The sequence below is a fragment of the Oxyura jamaicensis genome, chromosome 3, assembly GCF_011077185.1.
Source record: "Oxyura jamaicensis isolate SHBP4307 breed ruddy duck chromosome 3, BPBGC_Ojam_1.0, whole genome shotgun sequence".
Lineage (NCBI taxonomy): Eukaryota > Metazoa > Chordata > Aves > Anseriformes > Anatidae > Oxyura > Oxyura jamaicensis.
The window spans coordinates 6,807,104-6,825,003 of record NC_048895.1 but is presented as its reverse complement, the minus strand read 5'-3'; the positions used below and the strand labels follow the sequence as shown (position 1 = coordinate 6,825,003).

The 17,900-nt window shown below is 45.2% G+C and overlaps 1 long non-coding RNA gene across 1 annotated transcript; it reads right to left on the bottom strand.

The window, feature by feature from the left end:
* Window positions 1–7,780: 7,780 nt before the first annotated feature.
* On the bottom strand, window positions 7,781–12,887 carry LOC118164833. The gene is made up of 3 exons (XR_004749691.1): window positions 12,851–12,887; window positions 12,569–12,761; window positions 7,781–8,494 (listed from the first exon to the last, which is right to left on the bottom strand). It is a non-coding gene; the product is annotated as an uncharacterized LOC118164833 (long non-coding RNA).
* Window positions 12,888–17,900: the final 5,013 nt, after the last annotated feature.

Below are 17,900 nucleotides of genomic sequence, written 5' to 3'. Positions count from 1 at the left end.
TTTTTAGCAAAGCTTTTTGTTCGCACACTCAGGTACACAACTGAACAAGTAATCCCTGGCTGACTGCAGGGTCTGTTTGTTGATGCAGTGTCCTCTTTAAATGTTGCTGGCTTATTGGTCATCCCATTTATTGATTGCAGTCAGTAATATACTCCTGGATAATTTCTAAATATAATGCCACAGAAGACGGTGCGACTCTAATAGTCTTCTTACACAGTCTTGCACCAAGCTCACACTAATAACATCCTGAATATCTTATCCAGAATAAGTCAGACAAGCCTGATTTGAGGTACAGAAATGGCTCATTATACACGTATTATTTGCTGGTTACAGCAGCCTTGCTGAGCTATCAGTCCAGGTGGTTCCACAAGTGATTCTGCCCATTAGGTGCTGCTCCTCCGTTAACACAACAAACTTTGTTTTCTCATTAATAACTGTGTTTAAAACAGAATGTAGAGTATATGGAAAGGTTATGATGTCTTTTATAATGAAATGCATGTTAGGCCATAACTCAGACACCAGCTAAAAATCACAAGCCTCTTAAAAAGAAATTGTGCTTCAGTCCATTCAGTCATGTGGGAGATGGCAAACAAGAAGGGAGCAGGAAAGAGAAACAAGTGGAAGGGGGCTTTTTAGACACAGCCACATTGCAGTCAGAAGAAATTACTTCAAGTAGAAGAGCCAAAACACAAAACCAGAGAAAATAAAACAACCACTTTCCACCAAGACCCATGACTATAAGCATAGCAGTAATTCTTTCTAACATAGAAGATTTCAGTATCTGGGAGCCTCTCACAGCCTTGTTTTGCCTTCTTTGGCTTTTCCAAGGTGGGGCTGAACCTCAGGGCAAAAGGCATTTCCACTCGTGTCCTAATGATGTCCTCTGCCACCTGCAGGAGATGCGAGTCTGAGCGATGCTCTCAGCCTGGATAACTCCTCTGGGAGTGTCTGGACCAAGCCAGGACCAACTCCACCGATGGTTGATGCAAAAAGGGGCAGCCATCCCCTTTACATCTCAGAGGATGGGGTTGTTCTAAGACATGGCAGGTTTTTTTTTTTCTTGTTTTTTTTTTTTTTTTTTTTCTTTTTTACCATGAAGGAGAAGTAAGTGTGATGCAGCAATCTTCACTGGATTGCACTATAACACACACAGCCAGGATTTTCTCCTGTACACCTTGATTTCTTGTTCGGGGATGCTGCTTGTTGCTTGGTTACGGGATGCTGCCACAGCTGAAAAGCGCTGCGTGCAGTGCTGAGGAGAAGGAATTGCCTCTTGGGGAGAGAATTATCTGCCAGGGACATTGCTGGTACAAAGCAGGCAACTATGTGGTGGGAAGGATGGGGGACAGCAAGGGAAAACTACTGTTATTTCTCTGTTATAGATTTGGTTAAAACAAACAAAAAATCCTCTTAGACCCTGTGAATGTCACCCTAAAAACAACAAATAATAATAATAAAAAAAAACAGCAATAAACAACAACCCCCAAACCTCCCAGAAGCTGAATGAATTTATACTGTGGCCCCGGCTGGAGAACCAAAGTCCCTGTCTCTGGCCATAAGAGTCCATTACCATTAATGTTGCCACACCAGCTTTGTGCCCGCAAGCAAATTTACTCCATGAAATTTGCACTCGTCTCCATATTAATGAAGTAATGGTTTTTTGGAATTATTTTTATTGCTAATTACATTAGCAGCTTTATGCGCTCCTGGCTTGCTTCAGTAAGCATTTAAGGAGATACCTTTTAATGGAACATTATGTAATACGGAGAATTAAACAAACAACTCCCAGTAATGAGAGAGGTTTTACCTTCAGTTCTGAACCAAATTACACTGGGTGGCTGGAGGAAATCTCACTTTAGTGCAAACAAAAGGAGGTCTCTTCTCACATGGACGATGCCAACCCCTGGCAGAAGCACCCAGGTATGCTACAAGCAGGGGCTGTGGAAAGCTGTGACAGGCAGCCAGCTGCAGGGGCAATGTGTATGCACACCCCTGTGGCTATGAAGTGGGTCTGTGCTTGAAAACTTCTGCTCAAACACAAGCTTCATCCCCTGTCCGCTCTCACCTGAAGACCGGGCTGCTCCTCCCTGCATTTCTCGGTACAGACAAAATGGACAGCTGCAGAGACTGAACTTCTTCAAGCTCCCATTAAAGCCAAACCCAGGAATGCCATTGCAGTCCCTGTTTTGCAAATGCTCTATATGTAGCAAACGCACATGCCCAGATCTACTCAAGTCTTTTTTTTTTTTTTTTCCCAGCTCACACAGCATCTTTATTTAACTTGTCCGAGGATGTGCAAAAATCCATTTACATAAAGCTCAAGCTGTACAATATTCTCCGTTCTCACACACCACCAAAAACTTGGGCTTTATTTTCCATATTTATTCCTTTGGCTATATACTAGCTGAGTCACATACCGACAAGCATCCAACCTATATTTGCTACTGTGCGGACAGCAAAGCACAACCGCGGCCCTTTCTGCATGCACGGCTCTGCTTCCATGAGCTGGTTCAAAAGAGGCCGAGGTCCTTAACACACAGAAACCTACAGAGGAAATGGCCACACGTTTCCACCTTTGGATCCGGAGCTGCAGCCTGGCCACCCAAATTGCCAAGGCGTGAAGGTCTCCAGGCCATGAACCTTTCGCTCCCTCCACCCCAAGCTTCAGCCCGCGCTTAACTGCCTGGTGCCAGAACTGACTTCAGCTTTGCTCTGACTTTTAGGGGCATGCCTTCACACTCCATTTAACCTCCGCCTAGCTCTGTCTCCCCAGGGGAGGAGAACATCACTCTCAACCACAGGCAGGATGAACGGATACAAGGTCTATGCACACAGAGAGGTGCAGCTAATTGATTTCTTGGCACAGACGCCCTTCGCTATGCAGCTAGCGAGATGCACGAGAGCCTTTTGACTGATCTTAAACCCCAGGGGGATGTGCTGCTGGGTAACATCTCTGCTTCTGAATATCATAAGGCATTTTACATACAAGACAGCACCAAGCAGAGCCCCAGTGACACCAACAAACGGGCTCCCACCGCCTTCAGCACGGCTGGGACAAGCCTGCAGTGACCCCGAGGGGAAGCTATTGAAATACCATATACCACTGACTGACTGGTGACTGCAGGGGAGAGTCAGTGACAGGTTGTATTAATGCTTAATTAAGACAGATAGAAGGCTACTTCCCTTGGTTAATTTGCTCCCCTTAGCTTGCTCCCACTTTCTATTTCAAAACGAGCGAGACTTAGAAAGGCAAAGCCAGCATGTCGAGCATCACAGCCAGCCGCGCTCACCCAGAGAAGTCAGCATAATCCTCGCTGAGCCTGGAGACTGCCTCTCCAAGGGATTGCGTCCTTACAGAAAGATAAGGCAGCTGATGCACTGCCAGAGCACATTTATTAGAGAGAATAAAGTTGAGAGGAGCAGCTCTGCCTGGCCAGCTGCCCAAATCACTCCCAAGCAGGCAGGTCATACGGGCAGGCTTCAGCTGAACAGCACCTGGACTTAAGCTGCTGTGCATGGCTGCTTTGCCCTCTTATTTCCGAGACGGCACAGGGAAGGTGGCTGCTTTCTGGGCCTACGCTGCAATGCAAAGCAAGACAGGACATCTTTTAATGGTCAAGGTCAGCCAAAAGGCCTCCTGTCACCTCCAAAATTGTGCATCCTTCTTGCTGTTGTCCACAGAAATTCCTGTGCAGCTGATGCTTTTGTGACGGGACACTGCTTGCTGTTACAGACTGGCTCGGTTTCTATTTCTGTTATAATCTCTGAGAATCAGAGAAAAAAAAATGGATAAAAGTGCAATAGCTTTGAGATGGCCAATATCTTGCCAGCATTGGCTGCGTGACTATGGGCTGACCTTTACAATTCTGGGATTTTCTCCTTGTGCTCTGGCTGCCCAGAAGTTGTCTGGCACCAGCTCCAGCTTAGAGCAGAGCGTGGACTGGTGGAGCACCAAACCTGGCAGAAACCTCCCAGCAACACTGTAATGAGTTTTACAGAACCAGCAGTGCAGATTTCTATATATCACCCATACATGCAATTTAAAAGACAAAAGATGAAGTAGAGACATCTGAGGAGAAGCTCAGTCGGTGGCAGGGAGCCTACGTGCACCCGCAGCACAGAAAGCATTGTTTCCACCACCAAGGCCACCCCAGAACAAAAGCAGTCATGCAGGGAGGCAAGCCCTCCTTCCAGGAACATCAGGCAGTGTGGGATATCAAGTCCTAAGAAAACACTGCCTTCCCGTGCTCCACATGTAGCAAACGAGGCAGGGGGAGGATTGTTTGCCACAGCTTCTTTCCAAGGGTTATGTAAGAAAGGAACAATAATAAAGATGCCTGAAGAGGGAACATTTGTTCCCACGCTGCAAACAACAACATCCAAACTCGCAGGGCCAGGTGTGGCCACGCCATCCGATGAGTCAGCCACTGGCCACATTAGGAATGTACTTCACACCTTCCCTGAGAGAAAATGTATTTTTTCCTCTTAGAAGGAAAACAAATGGAAACAAAACTGAAAAACAAAACAGAAATTACTGCTGAGCCTGAAGATACTACTAGCCCCAGTACGTTTTCCTAATCCCTCATCTAGCACCTGACTTGCCTGCGTGAATGAAGCACTATGTGGATGTGTCAGGGGAGAGGGAGCTGTTAATCGGTGTGTTACTCGGGCAGTGCACCTGCATCAATGCCAGCTCTGTTCTCATTACTGCCATCTCGTTAGGTGGGTGTCAAGAGGTTTAAACGAGGTCAAAACACTGGGTTGGTTCCGGTGTCTGATGAAGGTGCCTATGTGCTATAGCTGATGTGCTGTACATCTGGGGAGATATATCTGTAAATATATATATCTCCTTCAGAGCAGTCTGGTAGGAACATAACTGGTGAAGACCAGAGGATCAGCCAGCAGTGCAACTTCTTGTCCTCCTCCTCCTTACCCTAGATCATTTTTTTCTGATGGAAATCTTTTCTTAGGCAAAATAAGTGAACTCTTTAGTCACTTCCCATGACCACAGATCCAGATTCTCCCCAGTAAATCAAGTACCTCCACCCTGACTTACCACCTGCTTGAACACAAACACTGTGTGCATCCCTCAGCAGGGCTGACCATCCTGAGACAGCCTTTGTCTCATGGGCCAGAACACCAGCTCGTCAGCCCAGATACTTTTGATAACAAATTGCTGAGGGACAATCTTCTCAATAGTCTTTCCCTGATAATATCCCATGCTTTTCTCTTAAATCTGCAGAGCATTTTGTAGGCAGAAGTTAGATTTCAATACACCCCTCATGCAATCAAGTACTATTAACCTGGCTTCCAAAGCCCTCCTTGCTGCCAGTGTAGCAATTTTCCCCCAGCATTTTTCCCCATATCCGATCACAACAGTTATGCCTCATTAGAGAGTCTCTAAACATCCGTTGCAAAACCAACTACAACAGTGAGAAAAGCACTTGATTCCCTTACTTTCTTTGAGGAGAGTGTATTATCCATTACCATGTTACAGGTAAAAGCTTTCTCTAACACAGCAGTCGTGCAGTTGGAAGCCAGTTATTTTATTTTCATTCCAAATCAGCAATCTCATGAGAGATTTCCATAGTGCAACTGAGGATTATACTAAAGTAGAGGTAGAAAAAAACATTTCTGCTATTTGAACAGAGGTGTATTTTACTCATGCATGTAGGGTTGAAAAACAACGCTCAGTCAGAGAGAGCTCTCTTTTTCCATCAGGTTTTGCATCCTGTTAAAACAGCTCCAAGGCTTCGATGTGAATTTCCGACTGGTGCCAGTCCACTCCAAAAGGCTTTCTGTGTAAAAGCGTACAAACAATTATTCTATTTCGATCTTTTTGCCCTGCCCCAAAATGTTCTTTTCACACTGTACCATCCGGCAGCAGCAGTTTTCCCCTCCATCCTAACAGCAGGAGCTGTGTTATATTCCTTTCCCACACCTGCTGTCTGCCTTGCACAGCCAGGCAGGGTCTGCACAGTACCCAGCAGCAGGCCACCTTGTTCCTCTTTTCCCTCAGGCATTATAATACTTAGCCCAATTAACATTTTTTGCATGATTAGCACGCTATAAAAGGAGGACAGTTGTTATTGTAGCATGCATGTGGGTGCAAATAAATCCGTCTGTTTAGTAGATCCAAACACAGCCACAGGAAAATGAACCCTATTCAGGGAGTCTTCTTTCTTTTTCTGTACCTGTTTACTGAGAGGTGCTCAAATGCAACAGGACAGGAATACTGATCCTTTTGCCTCCCTCCTAAACTTTGAGTTATTGTTCTCCTACAGTTGCCTAATTAACAGCTTCTGGTTATGCATTTAAAAATAACAGGTGCTGCTGTTAATTATGGATATTGCATTGCCAGGATAAAATAAGAATCTTAAAAAAATAAATAAATACAAAAGAGTTATGTTAAAAATCAGCTTTACTTGCTTTAGCCACCTCAGCGCTGTGCAAGCATGGTGGTTTATATCCGAAAGTGCTGGATTTTGTCAAGACCCTTGAAAGGAATTAGACTGAGAATACTTTGCAAGTTCACATAATGGCATTCAGCCTTCGAGTCTGAATTAGTGGTCAAAAATAAAAGGAAAATACAGCCACAGCTCAGCCACACCAGTGCACAAGCCAAGCTCTTCAGCCAGGGAGCTGAAGTTCAGGACTCGAGTGTGTGTAACTTTACAGCCATGCACAGTCACCATATGGCAGTTCTGAGGCATGCCCCAAGCCCAGATACTGACCCTGGGGACAACAGACCTTGGAAGAGCTCCAGAGGCTGACCCTTCAAGAAGAGCCCCTGTGGGAGCACGCACCAGTTGGCTCAGCACCCCACCTGCACATGTCCCCACTTTGGATGCTGTGGATGTGCTCCAGGGGCACAAACAGGCAGATGTGACCCTCACTGCTTTGAAGATTGCTCACGGAGAGCAGAGCTGAGATGGGAAAATTGGGCATTCAGGTGGTGCTAAGGGCTCAGCCCTCAGCCCCACAGTTCAATGCTTTCCCCAGATATCACACGATGCTCTCCCTTGGCCACTTGGCCAAACCAGCTGCTCACGGCTGCATAAAAACCAGTGGCGTAGCACAAGTCTGCTCTCGAGTTCCTCAAGCCAGGGAACACTACTCCCATTCTTCTTCCCTGCCATCAGGGAAAACCATTTTATAAAAATAACAATCCACCCCTAAGTCAGAAGGATAACATCTTGAATCATCGTAATTAAAATGTAAATATCCATACACGACAGCTCCACTGTGTACATCACACAAGTAGCCCTAGCTGGTGTTACCTGGTGAATACCATGCAAACATGCCAGGAATTTTGGAAAAACAATGCCAGTCATATTTGAAGCTGCCAAATATTTCTTGGTGTGTTTCTATCTCTTCATAGTACCAGTGTGCACAACGGCCAAAAGCAGGTAATTATTATTTTGCGACGGTGAGAAGTTTACTGCTTACTCGTGTGGAATGAAACAGCAGGTGCTGCGTTCATTTCGTCCATACAGCACCTTTACATCGGAGTTTTATACGCTCTGCACCATGATGTCCTCCCGGGCTGGCAACACCTGGAATCCAAAGAAATGCTGAATCAGCATTACATTGCCCCAGGCCCCCAGCTGGCTGATGGTATCAGCACTCCTCACAGGGTCTTTAAACCAGGGAGCTCTGCAACTGTAAATAGTCCCAAGTAGTAATTCCTCTCCAAAGCCACAGTCTGGGATGCACAGCAGTTCACCTCTAAGTGATGTATAAAAAGCTACTGTAATTTATTTATCTATCTTAAGTTGGAGTTCAAACTCAACATTTTGTTTTGGAGGGAGAGGAGCTAAATTAAAACAGAGATAATTGTATTTAAAAGTACATTTCACTTGAGCCAAAGTGGAATTTTTCATTTTGGAAGTGCTGAAATTAAATGCTCTGCTAGGTTTTGTTATTTTCCCAAGCAAAGCAAACGTGCACAAATCCACCCGAAAGTTTCGGTGATTCAGTTGCCCTGAAATTACAGTTTTGAAGCAGGACAAGAAGAGGCCCCAGCTCCAGGTGCCTCCCTGTCAGTAAGGCAGCGGGGACAGCAGGCGGAGCAGCACATGCCCGGGATTCACTCAGCACCACCTCAGAGCACGTGGGCCAGGCGGTGACTGCTGGATTTCATCCTCATGGTCCTCCCACCAGCATTCCCAGAGCACTACGGCCACTGTCCCGCTTCCAACCTGAGCCAAAAGGTTGGCCAGAGCCCAAGTCTGTGTCTCTGGTAACCAGAGACGTCTGAACCTGTGGTTCCCATGCTCAGCTGATTACATGGCTGCTCGCTTCTGGGAGGCGATTTGCTGCTGGCTGGTGTCATTATGGTAGGTTAGGAGATTTGTCTAACCCAACATGGGTCTTCAGGGCTCCAGACATTAGTAGTTTGGGATCATTTGCTAGGAATAGTTGTGGTTTGGAGTCCTACACACTGTCGTCATTTGGGTTATGACTTTTGTCAGCACGCAGCCATTACTCAGTTCTGATGAAACGATGTAAGAAAAAGATCATCTCCATAAAGCTGATAAGAAATTAGAGCCTTTCATGTTCAAAGACAACTGACATCTTGCTCTGGGCACAGATAAATAGGCTGACGGTGCAACATAGAGTTATGTGCCTTAACCAAACTCTCTTTATAGGGAGAAATACAATTCACAAAGAGGAATACATAGCAGATTGCTCCAAGGAACCATAAAACTAGATGGTTGGCAAACACTTATCTGAACAGCTTTTCCTCACACAGTTTCCATTACTTTCTCTGGTTAGACATGAAATACCACAAGACAACACATTCTCTGGGAAAGCCTGAAGCACCGAACCCATATGTCAGTAGCAATCATATAGATATGGGGCTGGCTGCCATTCTGTGCATGTGGATGCTTTTCCAAAGTTGTTGGGTTGGTTGCCTTTTAACTTTTTGAAATATGTAGGGGGAAAAAAAAAAAAAAAAAAAAAAAAAAGGTAACTTACTTTTTCAATTAATGCGGCAATAATAGCAAAAGCTGACATACTGTTACTTAAGATGTTAAATTTTGAAATTAAAATTCATGCAAATTGTGTTAATTGTTAAAGAAAAACAAAAAGCATATTTTTTCACTGAAATTCATTGCCACTTCCTAATGCTATTTCTGTCTGGCAGAGGGAGAAGCAACACAGGAAAGCAGAGCTGCACTCACACCATTATTGTTCATTTTTTTGTTCTCACATATATAAGGCGACATATAACCTGATGCACTTGAACCTTAGCAAAGATCTGATTAAGGGAATACATCATGTCCTTCCTTTTTCTTCGCATGTTGCCTTTTGAAACCCAAATGATGGATTATCAATTCACGCCAGGGTTACTGAACTATTCCAAGTGCCCGGGGAGACTGGGTGAATACATTTTACGCCTCCTCCAACAGCATGTTCGCTAACTAACAGCTACCGTTGATGGTTGTCACTAACATCACAAGCAATGGACTCAGGTTCACCTTCACAGCTTGGAAGCAAGCCGCTTGAATCCCTCCCGTGCTGCTCTGGGGACAGCAGGGCCCAGTGCCTCTAGGTGCAGCTCCTCCTCGAGCTACTTGTGACTCTGAACTTTGCGTCAAGCATTCACACCTCTTTTTTTTTTTTTTTTTTTTTTATTATTATTATTGAGCAAAGTAGGTTGAAATGTTGAGAATAGGAAATAATCTCTTCAGTGGGTTCGTGGATTTTTCAAAAGCACTGTTTGTGGGTTTTCCTCCCCACACTTTTTCCTTTCCTGCTCCTATTTTTACCTGGAAGAAGGTGGCTGAGAGGTGGTGGGAGCAGTGAGAGTAAAAAACTCAAAGCCTACTCCTCCAGCGATTTACAGCCAGACATTTTTAGTAAGACTGAAAACAAACAAGTTAAATATAACTCCTTCTGGAACAAACATACATTTCCAAAAGTTTGGCTGGCAAAACCCAGCAAGTCATTTCTCTTTCTCACCTAAAGTCTTCAAATCCCTCACTTGCATTCCAATTTGAGAACTGCTGTAGAAATTCAAGGTTGCCTGATACATGAGATATGAGTCTTTTTTTTTTTTTCTCCTGACATTGCTTGTTGTTGTTACAGAGTATAAAGTGCAGAAGACCTGGGACTGAGACTTCCTTTTCCCCCCCATAATAATTGTATTATGTTGTCATTCAGCCTCACAGCAGGGATGCAAAACTCTCCTTTGAATTACTGGCGTGTCAGTAGCTCAGTTACCACATGCTGCTTTCCGAAGGAAAAATACCCTCCAAAACCCATCAAAGTGTATGCTTCCTTTGAGGTGGACAACATTTCCAGACCTTTTTTCACTGACAGATTAAGTCATTTGAGCAATGAACTCTGGCATGAGTATTAATACCTCGCTTCTTTTTTTGCTATACGCTTGCTCACTTTCTTCACTACTCATGTTGTCAACATTATGCCTTGATGCATTAGAAACCATCTTAGCCACCTTCTTCTTAGCCACTGCTTCTTCTGACCTTCTCCCTAATGAGTTCCTTTCAAAATGTGTTACGAGAGAAGCGTGCCCAGGTTTTGCTCTGGCTGGGAAGCAGCCTGGCAAGGGGACGGCCGGGAGATGGGACAACGCGCACCCAGAGTGAGCTCATCCATCACCATACTGAAGACACACCTGCAAGTCACAGTCACTTACAATAAGCTCCTGAAAAAATTAAATCCTCGCCTTTCAGTCTCCTGGAGAGAGCTGTGCCTCCCACAGCAAAATAGTAGTGTGCTGTCTTTGCCAAGGAAAAGCAAGCAGGATGTCTCCTGAGCAGACTGCACAGAAACCCGTCCATCTTCCCAAACACTGCGATGACACCAGGATTCACACTGACTGCAAGAATGGCTCCACTGTTTCTTATATCCTTATTCTCTAGGGAGTTGTTTTTAAAAACTATTTTGCTTTTGAAGCATCTGCAGAGCTTAGATGCAGGCAAGCTGCTGACCACAAGAGCACACACACATTTTGCCTGCTAACCACTCGCTCTGCGCTTGTCCCAGATTTGCAAGATTTGCAGCTCCAGAGAGCAGCGTGGGGTGAGCGGTTCAAACAAATCCCAAGTCTCCAAGCTGAATTCAAGCAAACTGCTAAGTTTCACCTTCCATATCAAAAGCATACGTAATTATGAAGATGAAGGCATGCACGACCCAGGTGTACTCAGAAGGCTGGTGAACTTTACTTTGAGACAATTCCACTTTGCTTAGATGTGCTTACAAGTTACTTGTTTGAGGGATTTTTTTTTCTTTTAAATGAACATTAAAGAGTAGCAACTGGATGCAGTTGCTCTTGCAAACATTCATGTATCAGCATTTACTGAAGAACTATGTATAGTGCTATTACTGGCACTCAGTACTACAATTTAGAAAACAAGGGATGTGCAATTCAAAAAAGTAAAATCACCTTGGCCACCCACCATGTAACACCATTCATCTACTAAAATTAGTAGTACCTTCTTCCTATGGAAGGTGTTTTTTTATTATTATTATTTTTTTATTATTATTTTTTAAACAGGAAACAAAAATACTTGGAAACATTTTCCCATGAAACTTGCTTTGAAGCCCCAGACCTGAGCTCTGAGTTTGTTGCGAACCTCAAACTACAGTGGGGTCCAAATTGCCATCTCAGATGGTGCTGCAAATACTTCCTGGAGCCGAGCACAAATCCAGTTTCACAAGACCTGGTACAGCCTCGTGTCCTTTAACTACAGGACAGTCTTCTCTCCTACAGCAGGTGCCTGAGCAGAGGAGAAACAGACCCAGCTGAACCCACAGGGATGGGAATAACCTTGATGCAGCCACTGAGAGGCTTTCTGGGCACATTGCTTCACCACTTCACTTCTCCTAATGGCAAAACAAGTTGAGCAAGCCCAAGCCAGAGCTCCCTCTGCAAAGCACTGCATTAGAGCCCTGACTTCAAGGTTATGGGCACAGAAAGCAACTTTGCTGGACTTTCTGTATGCTCCAAGCTATGTAGTAAATATTTTGCTAACGTAAGACTGAAGTAGTTCTCCTTACATCAAATATATATTTCTTTTCAAGAAAATTGTTTGTGAAACATTCTGTGATAGGAGAAAAGACAGATATGCAAGTCCACCTTCCCCCTTCCTGCTGCCCTGGTCCACTCCGCCTCTTACTGGGAGAACACAGTGCTAGGCTCAGAATTAAGCAGTCTTATTTCATCATGCCCTGAGGAAAACATACCTCCAAGCACTGGACTGCAACATATGGCAGATGCTGAGCTGTGACAGCAGCGAGGTGCCTGGGAGAAGAGACGCGACAAACCTGACATCTGTAAGCAGTGCTGAAGCCGTGCTGAGGTCAGACAGCAGATCCTGCGTGCTTCAGCTGTTAAACAACCCAGGCTGCAGCATTCACCTTCACTTACAGCACCACCCAGCTCACCAGCAAATCCCCCAGCAAGAGGAGAGGAGCAATCTTTGCTAATAACAGCCCCACGAACGTGTTAGGAAGGAATGGGATTGCTTTCGCCACCCTGCATCTATAGGCCTGGGACCACACAGAACACCCAAACCAACAAAATAACATTTTTAACCTTTCATTTACTGGCTAAAGTACAGCTTGGCAAGGAGCAGAGCCCTGGAGAAGCCACCTTTCTGAAAAACTTAAAGAGCCAATGCTTGCAGCCCCATCCGGGAGGTACCAGCCTCAGCCAGCTCCAAGCCCAGCAAGCCAGGTGCCCAGCCAGCTGCAACCAGAGCTGCTGCAGAGCTTTCCCAGCAGGCTTCCTAATTTAAAAAGGAAGAAAAAAAAAAAAAAAGAAACAAACAAAAAGACCAATTCAGCAAAAGCAGAACATCACAGAGAAAATACTTACTGCATACAGAAAGCAGTGAGCAACACGCTGGTGGTGCTGGCTCCATGCTCACCATGCTGGTGAAGTCCTGGATAAGCTTGTGAGGCCGATGCTGTCATACAGCCTCCTCGGGTGATTTGGCAGCTCGGTTAATCTCTGGGCCTCGGCTTCCCCACCTGTGAAAAAGAGGTAGGATTTCTCCCGTAAGGGCTGCAAAGAAGCAAGTAGGAAAGGAAAGAAGGCACCCAGCTGCAATAACAGAAATGACTCAGAAATAGTCAGGAAAAAATTCCTGCTGTCTCTGCCCTGCAAGGGGGAACAGGAGCCTGCTTTTTGTTTGTCTGCTTTCTGGAACTCAGTGGATGCATTTCCTTTTGGTGTGGAAGGGGAGCATTGCTTTTCTGGGGAACAAGATGCCCTTTAGCTATTGTGTGCCAATGCCTATCCCAAGCAGACAGCCTGCTGGGCTGGGTGCATCTCCTGCTGCAAGTGACAGGATCACAAGTGCTAGGGGGCTGCCAGTGGAGAGCGATCAGCCTGCCATGCTATATACCCTTCAAGGAACAGACAGCACTGGAAACTGCATGCCAGCTGTGTCTCTGAGCCAAGCCTGTGCTGACTTCTCCATGACACAACATCCCCTAAACCTCCAACGTCATCCGGAGGGGTTTTCCTACAGTGTCACTGCAATCTGCTGCAATGCTGCTGAGGCTGCACAGAGCCCGGGCCTGCAAACTCACATTTCTCTCTCTTAAAATGTGAAAGAAAACAGCCTAGAAATGCCTTCTCTAAGTGGACCGGGCATATTAATGCATTCGGTATATTGGGAACAAAAGCGGCTAAAATTAAAGGTGTGTCACCTTTTTATTATAAAGCGCACAGTTAGGGCTGCATTGCTCAGCTGCCAATAGCTGCAGGCTGGAACTTGGCAACGTGATCTCAGACAAAAAGTGCATTTTCTGAACCATTTTTCAGTGCCCATTTTTGTATTATGAATACACAAAAAGGAAAAAAAAAAAAGCCACACCAAACCCAGCAAATCTGCTGTTGGAGACGGTTTTTCCACCCTCATGTAAGTGAGAAGAGCCAACAGCCTGTATTTAGAGGTGAACTGCCTCAGTGCTGCGGGCCTGCAGCTGACCCTTGATGATTTTAACATAGCTCTAGCAGTGTGAAAACAGAGCTATGGGCTAAGCCTGTCCTGTCAAAGGAAAAGAGCAATGAATTCCTCTTCAACGTAATACATACATGCAGTGGCTAGATATGACATATTTTTTTTTTTTTTCTCTCTGATTTCACAGCGCCGTCTTTGTTAAACTGACAAGCTGTTACATGGAAATAAACACACACAGCTCTGCCGTCTGGCTGGCCGGGGCACCAAACCCACCAGAGGGATTCTCAGCTGCGCTGGTACCTGCAAAAATCTGACGTGCAAAATGGTGGGTGGGAAACGAGCATGAAGGAAAGGCTTATGTCAGAAAGCACTGAGGCAAATCACGTCCCTGACTTCGTTGGTACTCTTCCCCAGTCTGTTCTCTGTCCTCTAGTGGAAAATCTCCTCTCAGAACTGGATTTGGGCTTGGCTATGTATAGCACCTTGCTTTTCTGTCTCATATATTTCTGTATTTCCTACTTGCTGGCAGAGGGCATTTTCTGATGTTGTTTCTCCTATGCAGCCAGAGAAGCAGGGTTCCTAGGAACAGAGAAAAAAGCATTTGGTGGTAGCTTAGTACAACGTTTCAAATCAATCATTTTTTTCTAACAGATCACAAAGGCTCCAGCACAAAGTTTAGATCATGGACTTCAAGCTGGGCTGCAAATAGTTGAAATTCGGTAAAAGGAAAGATATTCCTCCAGGATGTGAGCAGGAATAAATACCTCCATGTATCCAGGCTGGTGAGAAATCTGCAGACAATCTTCATGCTCGAACTTATAAATAAATAAATAAATACACTCACAGAAAATAGAGCATTTATCAGATCTATTTTTTTGCTGTCTTCTGACAATTTCTTTGATGTTCTGCCAGGAGGTGTGGTGGGCCTTTCTGTCCAAAATCTACCAGGAACTGAAATCACCTTCAGGAGCCCTGCCTGCCATCTGGAGCCCGTTCCTTGGCAGCAGATTCGGGGCTGGAAGGGATTTTCCCAAGGAAGTTCATTTTGAAGTTAAACACCTGAACTGAAGCTGGGGACTCCCCTGAGAGCTGCGACCAGAAGAGACACAACAGAAGGGACCTGGGAGGTGCCTCAGTAGGTCTTAGGGAACTCTCCTGCGCAGCCTCAGGGACACAGGGACTGGCAGTCAGGGATGGACACAAGGGTTTTGTATACCCAGTTCCCTGTTTCTGACAGCAGCCAACTTCAGAGGACAGCGGAAAACATTTTCCTAAGAAAGTGTTAATGCACCCTTTAACAGTTTACCCTACTCCCAATTGTAGAAGCCTGGGGCAATCTAACAGTCCTTGCTATTTTGTATTTTTCCTTTAAATATTATAAAGCTGTACTGAAGACGAATGGAACCTTTCAGGCTGATACCGGATTCAAAGGAAAATCTTGATTGACTTTCATATTGGTACCCATCATCTAGTTCAAGGTGCATAATAAGGATGTGAGGGCTCAAGCTCATTTGGTTCTGGCAGTCTGTGCTTTAGATAGCTGGCAAAAATTCTAATTACTCTTTGTTCACATAAATTGAAATTTGAGCCTCAGCTCAAAGGGAAAACAAATCTCAGAGCCTCAGTATGAGGTAGGAAGCATATTTGTCCGACCCGCAAAAACACCTTCTTGGGACACTGCATTGTGCTCAAAAAGTGAAATATTTTCCAGTGAACAGCAGCTCGGAGATAATTATTTTATAATGCTACCTGCTCTATTCGGGTGCATTTTCAGCTCATTTTCTTCTCCGGTGCCAATTCACAGTGGTCTGGTTCCTACTCAGGGAGCAGCAGGCATCTTGAACTGCTATTTGTGCAAAGCTGAATTTGTATGTCAGCAATTTGTTATTGTTACCTCCTGCTGGATGATAGGGACATTTTCTGCAGCATGACAGCTAAGTAATCTCTCACTGTGTGTACCTGAGATAAAAAACCTGACAATCCCCCGTCTCTAAGGACTGCCAGGCAAGCAAACATAAGGAGACGGCGATCAGCTTGGACTCCAGTGATTAACTCAATATTTACCTGATGCATATTAGTAGCTTATTAACACAAACCTAATTTTATCGTGGCAGGTGGAATTCTGTATGGAGATGCTTGAGGAGCAGCCCCACTCCCTGCCACAGCATCCTGCAACATCCCTGGGAGAGCATAGCAGGAAAATCACAAAAAACTCCTGGCATCTGAAATGGTAAAAGCTATCAGTGGGAAGCACACAAAAAGAAGAGAATTGGTCCTATATGTGAGCAGACATTTGCTGCCAGAAGCCCAAAACTGTGCATCCACGCTAGGAAGCCAGAACTAACACAACTTCCCTCCCAGTGTCATCACGGCTTGCAGGCAGGAGAAACCAAAGCCATTTTTCTTTTTTAGTGCAAAGAGGTAAAATATTGAAGCTTTGAAATAACTAATTACCCTCCCTTTGAGCTATCCCAAGGACAGTTTCAAAGAAAATGACAGAGGATTGCTGCTAACTCCATATATTTATAGCTAACAAGAAGGAAAGCAGTGAGGCTTTGAACGGGAGCCTGCCAGAAAGTGTCACGTCCCTGCCACCTTGTGACAAGGCACTACAACTGCATAACCCCCAAACCCCTCAACCTTGGAGCTTCAGGTTGGACCTGGCTCTCCTCCAGGATGCCCAGAGGGGAGCGAGAGCAGCCGTCCTCACCGGAGCATGGGTATCGTTGACAGCGGTCAGCTCTGCTTTTCCTCCTAGACTGCAGAGTGCTTCACGCTTGGCTGTTTAAGAGAGGGGAAGAATAGGTTAGCCAAGTTTTTTTTTTTTTTTTTTTTTTTTTTTCTTTTCTTTTTTTTTTTTTTTTTGTCTCCCAGACTTATCTGATGTTTTTGCCTTTTTTGCCTCTTCCTGACTTCCTTGTCCTAAGAAAACAGCTGCCTTTGGCCCTCTGAGGGGAACTTTTATGTAATGCTTGAAAAAACAACAGAAAAAGTGAGTGCCTTCTTTCTAAAGCCTCAGCCAAGGAGACATGTTATCGCAGCTTCTCCATCCCCACCGCATGCAGAGCTGTGGCACCAAGCCAGCGCTGCTCCTCCTCCATTTCGTCCCTGAATCCGCCTGGAGAAGCAAGGTTAACTCTGGTTTCCCATTGTTCTGGCTTTCCTGCAGAGGCTGCCTCAGAGCCATCAGCCCTCTGATGGAAAGGGCCGTCCTGCCTCGCAGGCCCTGGCACGGCTTGCAAGCTGCCTGTGCTCCAGCTGGGAAGGGGTGGTTTATTCCCCTGTTCCAGCTGTCCCAGAGGAAATCCAGCTCTGCTGGGCTGGGAGAAAGCCACCGCTGTTGTGTGCAGCTTGCATCCAGCTCTTCCGTGGTGTTTAAGCACCTAAATCAGCTCGCACTGAACCCGACAGAGATTTCTGCCTCTGATGCTGCAAGGGGTGAGAGGTCACCCATAGGACAGAGGTGCGATATCTCCTGGTTGCTTTCCAACAGCACTTGCATGCTACAAGATTTCAGTGCAGGGGAACAGTCACCAAAGGCACACTGTCTAAGGCTGAGGGTGCCAACAAAAGCCCCACTGACCTCCACCAACCTCCTGTTGTCACCATCCAGCTCAAGAGAACAGCCCCTGCTGCTCCTTGGTGAGATCACTGGTGGCTCCACAGGGAGTTGACAAGGCCACCAGGAAAATAACCAAAGGGAAAAATTCTAGCTGGCAAATTCTTATTTATGGAGGAAGAAATGCTGTGATGATAATATTGCTCCGGGATAACTATGTAGCAATGGATATCAGGGAACCAAACACCAAAACAACCAAAAAAATGATTTTGAACACCTTTTAAACTTTAAAAAACAGCATCTAAACATAGCACTAAGTAGTATTAGAAGTATTTTTATTAAGTAGTATTAAGAATATTTTTTATGCTGATGCAGAAATGAAAGTTGCCAACAACATG